Below are 15,107 nucleotides of genomic sequence, written 5' to 3'. Positions count from 1 at the left end.
TAGGTAGAAACCCTTACAACAATTTTTATATGATATCATTAACCATAGATTTTTTCAACAGCTGTGTTTTCCCCTAATTTGTCACTATATCCCACAAATACCACCTTGAATAGCAGAGGAGGCTCTTGGTCTTTACTTCCATTTTGAAGTGCTTTCACACAGGGTATTTGTAATTCCCTAAGGGGTGAAATTCTGATGGATAAGTAAGAATGTTATTGAATCCTGTGTGGTCCTCCAGATATGTAGCTATGTTTTCTGCACAAGCTGCTTCCAGTGCTTTGACATCAGAAATCTTAAGGAAAGACAGATGAAGCAGAGCACATCAAGAAGTAGGCATATGAATGCTTTTTACTCCCTGGGTAATTAAAATGTCTATAGATTTATTACTTTAGCATCCACAATCACTTTATGTACTTTCTTAAAGGCTATAATATATATATACACAGGATACATATCATATTGCTCACTTAATTTGTTCTGACCGATATCTAATAAACAGTGAAAAATGTTGAGCATGCAGTTTTTATTCTCTATTTGTTTTTCCATTTTGTGTTCCAGATACATTGCAGGTACTGGATTAACAGGGATGATACACTCAGCCTTGAGCAACAATGTTTACAGTCTCATATTGGAGTCAATGGTCTAATCAACAGAATGAGATAAAAACGATGCTTTGAGGTAAATATTATTAATAAACCACAAATAGAACATTTCACCAGAACTAAGAAGGGGGAAAAGGGGAAGGAAAGCTGAGTGGAAGTGACTGAGTTGAGAATTTCAACTCAAGGATGTATTTTATCAGGACCCTCCACTCCGCTATCTAGCCTTCCCATGTTGGACTTCATATCCTCAAAGAAGGTGTTGTCTGCCCACTTCAAGATCTCTAATTCCCAGCCTCTCTGTCTAGAATCCTTTTTATCGTCACCATCCATTGCATCTGTGTTCATTGTTTAGATCTGAAACTGAATTTTAAAGGATATTTTCTTTATTGCACACTAGGTTGAGACATTTTGCTTGAACATAGAGTATCTTGCCATTTTACTTCTGGGTCACGTACAGTTTATTATAAATTATTTGTAGGATTCATTAATTAATGTTTTCCATTTCCACTACCTTATGGTATTATTAGTAAAGAAACTACTAGATTCACCATCAAATACAAATCATTTGCACTCATAACAGGTGCATTATAAACTCTAATAGCTCTTATAATAATTAAATTAACACATAAAACAAACAGACAAATGAAAAATTGGCACACTAAAATGGAGATTGGAAAGTTTTCCAAAAATAGAGAGCACCTTATTTAAATTGAAGGCATATAATAAATTATAGCATATTTAGGAATCTCCAAAATATTGGTATCAATATGCTTAGTAAAATACTTATTGTATTCATTAAGGTGTTTGAAACAATGTTATAGTATAACTTAAATTATTTGAAAAACACAAGGGTATGTTTGTGGGTCTATATGTATACAAATATGTGTTTATTAATAGTATACACCTATTTACTTACAAACCAAATTTTATATTTTAGTTTTCTTAGGGACTCTTTCATATGCTTGTTCTGTAGGTTATAAATCAGTGTATTTAACATTAGAATCACAAGGATGTAAAATAATTAGGTCATTTTGTTTTGATCCAGGGAGAAAGAAGAGCATAGTTCTCTGGAAAATTACAACAGCAGTCAAGTCAGAGGTGCAGGTAGAAAAAGCTTTGAACCTCTCCTCAGCAGAGTGGAGCTTCAAGACTGATAGGATAATATACCAATAAGAGACAAGAACACCTGAAATGGTGCTCAGCTCAACGAAGCCGAAAGGTTAAATATCACTAATTCATTGACCTGAGTATCTGAGCAAGAGAGAAATAGGAGAGGAGGGATATAACAGAAGAAATGGTTAATCTCATTTACCCACAAAACATAAGTGGAATGTTAATGTTGCGTATATCAAAGCATCTGTCATTCCCACCAGATACATTCCAGCAATGAATAGGGAGCACAGCTTGCTGGATGTGTTGAGTATATAGCGTAAGTTGTTGCTAATGACCCTGTACCTATCAAATGCCATTATTGCCAGGAGTAGACACTCAGAATCTGCAAAAATACAGAAGATGAAGAATTGCAGAGCAGAGCCAATGACGGGAATTTATTTTCTTGGCAAATAAGTCCACCAGAATCTTGGGGCTCAATTGCTGTGGAATACTAGAGGTCACACAAAAGAGGTGGCTGAGGAAAAAGTACATGGATGTGTGCAGCTGAGAACCCATTATAGTGAAAATGACCACTCCAAGTTTTACTAGGAGATTAATGAGATAAACAACCAGAAACATGGTCAATAGGGTCACTTTCATCCCAAGGTTATTGGTAATTCTCAAAAGAGAGAATTCAGTCAAGGAAGAACAACTTTTTCTGGGCCATTCTTCTTTGTTTTTATTCTAAAATGCGACAAAAATGATCCAGAAAATGATAGATCAAAAAAATTTTTTTATGTAATACAGATTTGTTTCTGTAAGTTGTCTTTCTTACCATCAGAAAATAGAACGTGTGACTTTTAAAGAGATGTTGTCTTATGAAAAAAACAAAAATATCTGGGATAGAATGTTGATAATTTTTTATTCTGAGTATATATATATCATTCCTGAAACATGTGATTCATCTTGGCTTCTGTCACCCAACGTCAAGTAGTAGATTTGAATAAAGTGAAAGCTCATTTTAGATCCAAAATAGTAAAAAAGAATAAACAAAGTTAGTTAGAAATGGCCAGAAGATACTGGGCAATACATATTTGACAAAAAGGATCACATTTATTGCGTTACTCAAGAAATAGAATTGATTTTATCACTGACAATGATATTACATATAAGTTACTAAATGAGAATTTTAATGGTATTGTTTCTGGTGTATGGCATCTTTAGTGTTTACTGAAACATGAAAGACATTTTATTGAACTATTCTATCACTCTTCCCTACCTGTTTGCTAGAGCGTTTATAACCCATTTGGATGACTGACCTTTGCCAAAAGACAAATCCCCTGAGAAGTCAAAGAGAAGTGATAAAAAGAAGTGGGGGACTGGCACTGTGACCAAGTGGTTAAAGTTTCACACACTCTATGTTAGTGACCCAGGGTTCACGGGTTTGGATCCCAGGTGCAGACCTACTCTACTCATCAGCCATGCTGTGGCAGGGTCCCACATGCAAAGGAGAGGAAGACTGGCACAGATGTTAGCTCAGGGCAAATCTTCCTCAAAAACAAAAAGTGGAAAAAACAGGCTATACTGCATAAATTTGCATCTCTTTGGATTTTAAGTTGACTTTTCCATTCAGATAATAATGGGAGGAGGAAAAATAAATGTCCCTGATACGTAGGATTCCATTTTTTCTTTAAGTATGAATTATGATTGTATGTGTGTATGTTGATATATGAAAATCTGAGTGTGGATGGTGATCTGATTTTTTTTCTGGACTTAAATATTATGGCTTATAGTCCATTTGGACCTGGATTTACATATATTAGTATTCATAATGTGTTATCTCTATTATTATTTGAAAAAGACAAAAAAATCTTAAACTTACATATACAATATCACTTGCACAGTGATACAAAGTAATGATTTACTTATAGACCTTGATTAAAATATTAGTAAAAATCTTTAACCTTATTCACATGATAAATGAGGTCAATAAATTTCATGAAGGTCTAACAAAGAAATATTATTGTTTGGCTATTCAGTTACAGAGTTTAACAAAGTAAGCAGGTATAAAATGATTCATTTCCAAATTCCTTAATACTTAAAATTGCTAATTTTTCAAAATAATAAGGTTTTCCCCTCATATTCTTTAAACGTATCCATTTGAAACCCTACCTGAAGTGAGTAAGAAACCCTACCTGAAGTGAGTAAGACTTTCTGTTCTTATCTCTGGTAAATGAACAACAGGCAGATTGTGTTTTATTTCTGCCTGGTGACTGTTGAGACTTAAATCTCTAAACCCTCTGCCTTCTCTCTTCTGTGTTATGAGAATGTAATCCACTAGATTTCTGGTTCTGTGTTTTCTCCTGTGAATGGTGCAACAACTTTAGCAAAAGCTGAACTTTTAAGTCTTCATTTTTTCACCAAATTCATCAATGATAAAATTTATCAGAATTTATTATAATGCTGTGAAAGAGGACTTGAGTGGAGCCATATTCAAACAGAACCTGAGCCAGCATTTCAGAGGAATTGCCTTGCACATGTTATTTTCTTTATCTTCCAAACTGGACCAATTCCCTAGCATTCCAAGAAATCAGTAAGGGCAAAAATATTGTTTGTAAGGACTGATGAAATTGGACTTTGCTAATAACCAAATTGCTAACCAATCAATGATGTACAAATCTAGCCTCACCTCATCTAGCTCCAATGAACTCTTCTTTAGTACAACTTACCTCATCTTCTTGCCAAGAAAACCCTGAACCCCTATCCTGTAATCAGAACATTATTTGAGTTTCTACCTAAGGCGATGCTCCCGGAATTGCATTTTTTTGATTCCAAGATAAATGCCTCTCTGTTTCTCATTTGACCCTTTATTTTTAGGTTAAGACTGTAATATTTCATGACTGCCAGGAATCTTCACCCTCCACCAGTAAAACTAGATGTTAAATGATGATCAAAGATCCTATACTTACATGATTTACATCTCCTTTCATTTGTCATACCGTGCCTTCCATTTCTGAAGCAATCTCATTCACCTCCCATTAATAAATTTGGCAACCTTATGTATTACTTCTTTCATTAGTACTTACCTGATTCTTGTCCCTCAAGTACATGTCAATCACTCTCATTTCAATGATTTTTTTTGACTGTATTCCATCCACTACACCTAGTACATTCTTTATTAAATTATGAATTTTATTTATATTTGTGACTTTCTACATTCCCACAATCCTTAGTATAACTATTTGCATAAGTAATGACTCAGTACATTTGTATTGTTAAATAGTCCCCCATCGTTATACTGGTGGATATTCAACAAAGAGTAGAAATAAACGATCTTTGAGGCGCTTTCTACTAATATAGTAATATACCCAAAGGTAACCTTTTATAAAAAAAAAAATGTGTTGAGATTATGCTTTCAAAGAAAAGAAGGCAAAGAAAGTCTCTTTAGTTCCAAAATACTTTTGTGTAGTACTTTGAAAATTGGAAGGTATTAGAGTGAATTTTGCATTTACTGAAATCCTCCCATACAGCTACCAAGATAATAGTCCACCCTCCTGGAATATTGCTCAACCATGTTGATCCCTGACATGATTGGACTCTTTCATTGGGACAGAAGTCTAAATTCGGTTTTCTCATCATTCTTCCTATAAAATGTCCCTACTCTCCTTCTATAAATGTGTTTTTTTAAGCACTTCTTCATTCAGCACTAGATTTATGAGGTATGGATTTAAATATAGACCATTGTTGAGCTCTAACATTTTGTCTTTTCCTTACATTATTTAACTTATCTCCAGATATATCATATTTCAAATGTTATCTTGTGTTTCCTAAATTGTTAGAGACAATACAACTTAATTATAGAGACAAGAAAAGTGAGATCAGAAGTAATCACTAAACTTATGGAGTTTCATAGGCATTATATTTTTCTACTCCAAAAAACTTGCTCTTAATAGGTTCCTGCTACAGTGTAAAGAGCTCGAAGGCATTATGCTAAATGAGATGTTAGACAGAAAAAGACAAATACTGAATGATATCTCTTATACATGGAATCTAAAAAACCCAAACTCATAGAGACAGAGACTAGAATGGTGGTTAACAGGCGTGGGCTGTGGGGAATTGAAGAGAACTGGTTCAAAGGGTAAAAATGTGCAGTCATAAGATTAATAAGTTCTGGAGGTCTAACACACAGCATAATGATTATAGTTAATAATACTGTATTATATCCTACAAACTTGCTAAGAGACTAGATCTTAAAGGTTCACACCACAGAAAAGAAATGATAATTGTGTGATATGATGAAAGTGGTAGCTTATAATACGGTGGTAATCATATTGCAATATATAAATGTATCAAATCAACACATAATTGTAGGGCAGTAGAATTTTCTACCCCAAAATGTGTCTCTTTGGCTTGATTATTTTTAAAAACAAAAAAACTCAGGAAGAAACTTTGATCTCCCCATGAACTGCCTAAAAGAATTTAAGACAGAAGGCCTGTTCCAAGAAGGAACTAATACCACAATTAATTGTAGTATAGTGTGAACCTGGTATGACAGATATAGAGAAATCTATCCATCAAGGCCCATTTAATCAAAGTTGTCCTCATATCCCATTGTCTATGCAAGACATGGCAAACATTTGCTTTTCCTTACCCATGTGAACTGCTTTCCTCCCCTTTGAATAACCAAACTGCTACCCCCAACATTTTCCTTTGTCTCTAGCTGAAGATGATATTTAAGGTGATGGCATCAGCCATTTTGTCAAGTTACTTACTTTTCCAGGATTTCTCCCATATATACATGCTATCAAATTTTGTCAATTTTCTCCTGTTATTCTATCTCACATCGATTTAATTCTTAGACCAGTCAGAAGAAGTTAAAAAGGTAAAGAAATATCTCTTCCTCCCCTACATAGTACACCTTAAACTTACACAATGTTATATGTCTATTATATCTTAATTAGAAAACAAACTGTTTTAAAAAAAAATCTTGGCAACTCTCATGAAATGCTATAAAGTATTTATGGTAAAATAATGACCCACCGATTCTTAGAGTTTTAAGGGAACCGAGAGGTCACCCAAGTCCCACTTCTAAACCAAGGTAATATTCCACCAGTGATGGAGAGCAGAAGGGAATAATTGGAAGAGCTTCCACTTTAAAACATAATCTATTTTATCCACTTTAGCTGGACACTTCATCATCACCAGTTTTGGTGAGCAATGGGTTGCTGCATTGCACAAATTCAGGAAGCATGTAGAAAATAAGTAAAATGGTGCCCCTGAATTTGAACAATGTGGTGGCCTTGGGGGATGCTTTCTTTATTGACCATGTACTGAGTGATATTTTATAATATGTGAATCATTGCAGCATACTGACGAGGACAAATTTCTATGTGTTGATTAAATTCTACTGTAGATTATAACATAATGTAGTCCTGCTGTATACTCTGCCTTATTATAGTTAATATTTTTTCTTTACCACAAAACAAACAAATGCAAAGTACCTGTGTACAAAAACTAATTTGTGAAGTGATGGGCATAAGCCAGTATATGTCCCCAAATACAGCAGGTAAATTGTTTTTTCTAAAACCTCACCTGGCACTAGAGACGGACATTGCCTTTTTTAATGGTTCCTAATAAAGCGAAACCACATTTTAGTCTAAAATCATTTAAATAAATTACTGTTGATTTGGGGAACACGTCTCCTTAGTGATGCATCAGAACTCCTTTGTATATTTTATTGTCATTGTTTGTATGATAATGCTGATACAAATATACCAAATCTACTCCTGTAAGACATATTGTGGAGGCCAATTCAAATTAAGTAATTGCACTAATTTTTCATGATTAAACTCAAGACGTCATGCGTTTGTGTTACCCAAGAGCTTTACTACCATTGTCTACTTCCCTGGAGCATATAAAAGGAATGGGATTTGTCTCTAGCCACTTTATTCTGATTTCTTTCCAAACTCGTTTTCTCATCAAGGGCGTCTCTGTGTACAAGGATGACAAATCTCTTTAGGTTACACTCTGTTGAGGTAGGAGCTAAATTTAACTTCCTACACATGACTGTTCATGCAGACCACTTAGTCTAATGTCCCTCAACCTCTTTCCATTAAAACCTGAGCTTTACTGGCTACATTGTTATTAACAATTGGATAATTAACCTTCCAAAGGGACTTGTATTTAATTGAAGATGACTTTCTTACATCACGGACGAAAGTAACTTGGTTGGAATTTAAGACATCTACAAATGAGAAAAAAAATCTATATCTAAACAACTTCACTGGTGCCCCTAAATGTAATGCTATGTAGGCAACTGTCTACTTATAAATGCTTTCCTTCAGAAAATAGTTGTATGGTCCTGAGTTAGGCCATTTTGAGTAAGTTCAATGCATGGTAATGGTACCAAGGAAAACCAGGTACACTAAGTCTCTTTGTTCCCGGAAACAATATTAGAAGAGTTCATGGTTTGAATAACATACCTCTGCTTTAAATACACACAGTAACCATTTTTAACAAAAGAGATAATTTTTCACTGAAATAGTCAATGAAAATTGTTCCGTTATTTTACAAAAATACAGCAAACTTTATGGTATACAAGGTATGACTGGAAACAAAAAATTATAATCATAAAATTCTGAACTTGCTTACAATATAATGGTGAATGGACTTCTTTTGGAAAACCTTTATGATAGTAATGCACATATAGAGAAGATTTAAATGATAAGTATTCAGATAGATAAATTTAAAACAACATATACCCCAGTAACCAGGACCCAGTCCAAGAAGCGAAACATTACTAGAATCACCGAAGCCTTCTACTTTCTCCTTCTTAAGTCACTAATCTCTTATGCAAATTACATTCATAGTTTTTATTATGGTAGATTAGTTTCATATTTTTTTGGAACCATACATAACTAGATGATTAAGTCATATGTTGTTTCAATTATTAACATACTTGTACAGTCTATCCATGTTGTTCCATACAGTTGCAGTACATTCATTCTCGTTGTTCAATAGCATTCTTTTGTAAAAATATATCATTTCTTATTTATCTACTTACCATGGATATACAGTTGAGTTGTGTTCCCTTTCTTATTACCAATAATGTTAAATGGACATTATGGTAGATGTTTTTTGTTACAGATATACAATTATTTATCTTGCGTAAAACCAGGAGCTGAAAATATATTCAGGCATGTGTGTGTATAAAATTTAGATTTGGTAAATATCATCATATAGTTTTCTATGAAGTTTGCCAATCCACACTTCCACTATCAAATTCTCAGTGTATGAGCTCTCTGGCACTTCCACTTCCTCACCGATACTTAACGCTGTCTATCATTTTAATTTCAGCTGTCATGTAGAGTATTTGATTTCCATGATGACTAATAAAGTTGGATATCCACTTTTATAATGTGATCCTTAAAGTAAAAGTTCAGATTGAAAGGCCAGTTAACTGGGTCCGACTTGATGATTTTGGGGCTCTTGCAATCTGTGATATCTGTCATCATTACCACTTCCATTTCTGATCAAATTGGCCTAGAGATGAAATGTATTCCTTTAGTATAAATATATTCCCACCCATCTGCTACTTTTTTAATTACCCCAAATTGAAATAGGTATATGTGTTGATAGATTCATATCGATATGAATACAGAATGTGGAACTGGAATACATAATAAAGATTATCTTGTTTTAGCCCTTCTTTTAACAGAGTGGAAACTGAGGCTCAAAGAGAAAAGTGATGTGTTGAAGGTCATAGTTATCGTAAGCTGAGAGTAGAGATTCAGACCCAATTTTGTTGCCACCATTTCTTTTGTTCATAGTATATTTTCACAGAAGATTTGAAACTAGGTTGCATTTGGTGTCTCTTAAGATGAGGCCACATATTTATTGATATAGTGAGAATTTTTATTGTTTTGATTTAAGAAATTTAGCTAACCATCTTTGCATCAATATGGAGCTAAGTGCTTGTATCATTATACATAGAACATAATTGTCATCACTGGTCATGCTTATGTTTATAGATACCAATATAAGGAACTATGATAAAAAAAAAAATTGATCTATAACACTGGGGCATTACACACAATTACTGAAAGAGGCTATGTTCTTGGAGCCAGAGATGGGAACAGGAAACTAGAAATGGTGGGATGATATTTTGGAACGTTCCTGGGGCATGACTCATAGAGAAGGTATGACTGGAAGTCTAAAGAAAATACTAAACCAAAAGTGAGGCTGAGAGTAGGAGAAAGGAAGAATTAGGGAGGAAAGCCTTCTGAGAGTGAAAATGCACATTAGGTTATAAATCAAAATAGCAGTTCCATTTACTGCAATGGAAACTATCTTTAAAAGTAGAGTTTTATCTATACAGATCAGCGGTGAGGTAAGGCTCTGGCTAATGTGGAATTTTAATAGGGAAGAATGGAATGACACCAAGTGCTTCATCCTAAATACTGAGCAGGAAATGTTCTCAAAGTGCATGGGTTCATCACAATACATAGATGCCACTTCTTTGCTGTTAAGTGTGCCATGTCAGCCATGGCCCTTAGGATAAGACCGTACAGAATAACATAAAATGGAGTACCCTGGGATTAATTATCTAAACTCATTTCTTGGCAATATGGGGTCTGAGGCTTAGATCAGTAGAATGGTTTCAGGCATCTGGCCTGGCATGGAAATGGTCTGGCTAGCATGGGTAGCTATGAAGAAAGCTCTGCTCAGCTCTATCCAGGAGTGAAGGCAGGGTCAGGACAAAGAAGTCATACTGGGTGGGCAGAGAGCTCTAACCGTGACCTGAGGCTGCGATCTGCAACGGGAATCTGGCAGATTGAGTGAGTAGGCTCCAAGGGGATAAGGATGCAACCTGGAGAATTTTTATATGACATAGTGCCATGAATGACATCTTTTTCCTTCAGCGCCAGGGATTTAGTGTCTGATGGGGAGTTAGTAGACTCCGTATAATCTTAGAAACTCTCTTGAACAATCATGTATATCTGATTGTTTAGACACACACACACACACACACATATATATATATATATAAATCCTTATAATCTCAGGCTTGTCTCTCTTCAAGGACCAGTTCTTATCTTAAACTGTCTCTCAGCTTGGCCATTTTCTTATAATGAAAATAAAACAAAAACAAAAATCCTGCTTTCTGATCATGTATAAAGGCTATTAAGTCAGTGTCTTTAAAAAGGTAAAGAAGGGGGCCAGCCCCATGGCTGAGTAGTTGACATTCTGTGTGCTCTACCACGGTGGCCCAGGTTCACAGGTTCAGATCCTGGGTGTGGACCTACTCCACTGATCAGCCATGCTATGGAGGCATCTCACATACAAAGTAGAGGAAGATTGGCACAGATGATAGCTCAAGGCCAATCTTCCTCAAGCCAAAGGAAAAAAAAGGAGGAATGGAAATGGATGTTAGCTCAGGGCAAATCTTCCTCACCAAAATAAAAAAAAAAGGTTAATAAAGAAAGGGATATATCTTTTTCCTCAAATATATATGTAAAAGATGGCCATTGAATCCAATTTTTCATAACATGAGTAGGTTTAACTTTTATAGATATGAGCATATTTAATACATTTTTAATAACGTATATTGACTGTAAAAGGGTTTTGGACAATGATTAAGAGGTAGTGATATGCAAATTATCCCATAAGCAGCAAAAAAAGTTATTTGAGATTATAAAAGAAAACATCTGAGTAATAAAATATTTTTGTCTTAAAACTCTGTTTAGTCATTGAAGATAACCTGCTGGAAATTTCATATTTTTAAAATATTTGGTTTTACTCTTACAACGTTTTGAAGTACATAACATTCAACACATTTTGTTCTCTAAAAGGATACATAAAATTAGAGAGGAGGACTTAAATGGGAACCTTGTATAACTCACTACTCTGTCCTCCTGGAATCAGAAAAGAATGCTTCCATTTCCTTTCTTGAAAACAACATAAAATAAAATGAATAGACCTAAGAACTTGAATTCTAACATATTTTCATAACTGGAGTAATTGTTAATTTAAAACAGAAAAACATAAAAAATTAACTTATTAGAATAAAGTAAGGATTATTTAACATCCAGATCTCAGCAATGACTGCTATTAAAAATGTGTTTAGATTACACTTTCAGTTTATTTCACAGAGGCACAGAGAGCCAATATAAGTCATTACATATGGAATATTAAATTAAATACTACTTATTTTTCTTTTTTTCCATTGAACATATATTTTTGTTAATCACTATTACTTTACAACTTAAACTGTATCAATTTGGCCTTTCAGGTTTTCTAAAACTTTTTATTTGAACCAGTATAATGCTATGAACACATCAGGGGAGATAGAGTTCTCTTTTCTAGTGGCCTTTGAGAAGGTCCAAATCCTTTACCCCCAAATTCCATTCATGCAGTTTCCGTACAGTTGTCAATAGCACCGCATCTGTTCTCTAGAGTGAGGGCAAGAAGGGAAATCCACAACCTGATGTAAAGTCCATGAGTTGCAATATGAATCTACAGCTGCTGATCCTGGGGATGTCTGCTAATAATAATAATCGAGACAGAATGATGAGGAAGAGAGAATCCAAGAAGTTCTCTACGTCAAATGATCCCTGTCTCTGATACTTGTTCAGGTTAGGCCAAAAGACGAGAAACACATACAGATTTTGCCTAAGATGAGCCTATGAGAATAAGAATAAATAAATAAAGGGAGCTCTTTTAATTTGTGAATTTACAAAGGCTCCTTTTTGCATCAATCTTACAGAGGACTTTCATTCATTATTCAAGAGATGTTTTTGAATGACTTCCTGGAGCAAAGCATTGCAAATGGCAAAGTAGAAATATTGGCGAACAAGAGAAGACAGAGCCTTGCATTTATGAAAATTTGACTTAGGACAGGAGATTTTTTTTATCCTTTTTCATTTTTGGACTACTTTCATACATCTAAGCGTTAGGAAGGAATATTTACAGAATGATATAAGTACTTTGGAAAGATATAAACAAAAGTATTTTAACCCTCTAACCCTCCATTCTGGATGAGCAAATTTACTAAACTCCCTGTTTAATAAAAATGGAAACTTAGGAGGGCAAGTTGAATTGACATGTGGGGAGAAGTTTCTCTGCCCATGATATCTCACAAAGTCATACTCTTGAGCAGAGAAGAGAAGTATAAGAAGATCATCTTTGAAAAACAGGATAATGAAACTATTACTACTCTTCCTTAGCCTGGAGAGAAGATTCAGATCAGAAATGACTGCTCCCTACCGTTAATTTAAGCACAAAAACAAGTAGCGGGAAATATCTAAAAGATGCATTGGTGCACTACAGGAATCTATGTCAAAGTACCTGAACTTTAGCTTTCAGAATTATTAAACAAATACATTTGGGTGAAAACATGGTTTCACACAGAGCAAAACATAGTGTCAATTGCTTTTTTCAGGGCACCTTTCACATCCTTATTCCTTAAGCTATAGATCAGTGGGTTTAACATTGGGATCACAACTGTGTAGAAAACCGAGGCCATTTTGTCTGTGTCCATGGAGTAACTGGAGCTGGGTCGGAAATACATGAACAGGAGTGTGCCGTAAAGTATAGCAACAGCAGTTAAGTGGGAGGCTCACGTAGAGAAGGCTTTGCATCTCCCCTCAGCTGAGTTCATTCTAAGGATGGTAATTATGATGTAGCTGTAGGAAAGGAGGACAGTCATGATGCTGCACCCCTTAAATTAATTGGTCCACATAACCCTCATCTTCTGACATGATTCTTGTTGTTTTTTTCAATACTGCGGAAATGCTGTTATATCCTGTAATAGAGAGTCATAGTTAAGTGAGAGATGTACATAAGTAATATACTTCTTTGTTTTTCCCTCATCATCTACAACTGTGGAGCAGACAGAGCTCTGGCTGACTCCTGGATATAAAATGTCCTCTCTTCCCCATTAACCCATCAGGTCCTATCCAGTATAAATTAACAAGGGGTAGAGATAGATGTGATTTAGGACTCACTGGCTCAGGGAAGGTGGTAGTTGCTGGAGAAAGGGGTAGAAAGTTCTCCATGAGTGATGCAGCAGAGTGCACAGACAGGAATATGCCAGGCCTAACCTGGCTCCTACAAAATCTATTCACCAGCAGAACAGATGTGTAGCACACATGATAAAAGTTTTCATGTGTCCACAATCCCATGACATCAGAAATAGTCATGTCTGAACTGTGCACCATCCCAATCCCTAGAAGTAGTAATATTGATTTATGTTTTTCTTTTATGCCTATTTTTCTTAAACATCTCTGAAGTTTGCCTTCCTTTAAAAGAGCTGGTGGTCCTTGGGAGGCCACCTGAATTCTATGTCCCACTGTTATGTTTTAGCCAAGCCAATTCTGTTGTATGTAATGTCAGCCATGACCTCCTCTGTTCTCTAAAAATATAAGAAAAGTGGAGTTGAATGTAGAAGAAGAATAGAAAAAGAGTATCTGAATAATGATCTAGTGATCACTGTGCAGGTCTCTAAATCCTTGGTCTGAATTCATCTAAATAGCTGTCTCTGTAGAAAGATCTTTTAAAAAATCCTTTCCTTAAAAAAGAAAATATCTTTAAAAAATAGTAAAGGACAGGTGCGATTAAAAACAAAAACTGACCACATACACAATCCATAATTGTATTTTATTATATTGTTTGCTGTCTATGGATATATGTATTTAAAATAACTAGAATGATAAAAGTGATTAAAATTGGGTTGTATAATATTTTATACCCTCCTTTGCTTTTATAACATGCTTTCAGCAAAAGTGTATAAAAGAATCAAAGAAATCTAAAATATAAATAATAAAAACAACAAAAAATATTTGTACCTGTTCCAGAACTACTGTTTTCTTTGTTGCATGCAACTGTCTCTGCAGGGGGGTTCAGCACTGCCTTCTGACTGAGCTGGATTTTATAACCGTCTCTGTGTCTGGTCCCTGGAAGTTAAACACTGGGTCTCTGGGGATTAAGTGACAAGCATAATAATATCATTTATCACCTGTTATTTCCTACAGGCTATGTGACTAAGAAAGAACTTATGACTTTTTTTTAGATGTTATTTTTGTTCCTCTCTACCTTACTGCCCAATACTATACTTATTTAACAACAGTAAAATGACTCTGGTCAATGAGCATTCCTTATTTCCAGCTCAACATTTGCTATAGGGGTATTTTTTTTTATAATTAAAAAATTTAGGAAACAAATACTAACCCACTCATGCTCACACACTTACCCAGGCACACATGCAGAAACACTCTCCCAATAAACATAGTCACAGAATAAAGATTTTTGTGAATACAGCAAAAATAATGACTAAAATCACACTGCCTAGAAATAACTAGATTCTGCTGCCTATGTTGTGAGATTTTTTATTTTTAAACAGAAATGATGTCAGAA

At 34.8% G+C, this 15,107-nt stretch overlaps 1 protein-coding gene across 3 annotated transcripts in view; it reads right to left on the bottom strand.

The window, feature by feature from the left end:
- OR5W2G (olfactory receptor family 5 subfamily W member 2G) overlaps window positions 1-15,107 on the bottom strand; it is a 78,397-nt gene that overhangs the window by 30,680 nt on the left and 32,610 nt on the right. The window contains exons 3-4 of one of the 3 annotated variants that reach the window (XR_011423587.1): window positions 14,540-14,669; window positions 11,459-13,497 (exon numbers count right to left, since the gene is read on the bottom strand). The exons of the other annotated variants lie outside the window; for them this stretch is intronic. The gene's annotated coding sequence lies outside the window, so the exon portion shown is untranslated. Of the gene's footprint in view, window positions 1-11,458; window positions 13,498-14,539; window positions 14,670-15,107 lie in introns of those variants that run through there. 3 annotated transcript variants of the gene reach the window in all.

The sequence above is a fragment of the Equus caballus genome, chromosome 12, assembly GCF_041296265.1.
Source record: "Equus caballus isolate H_3958 breed thoroughbred chromosome 12, TB-T2T, whole genome shotgun sequence".
NCBI classification, from domain to species: domain Eukaryota; kingdom Metazoa; phylum Chordata; class Mammalia; order Perissodactyla; family Equidae; genus Equus; species Equus caballus.
Note: the sequence above shows the minus strand (reverse complement) of the source record. Positions and strands in the feature narration are given on the sequence as shown.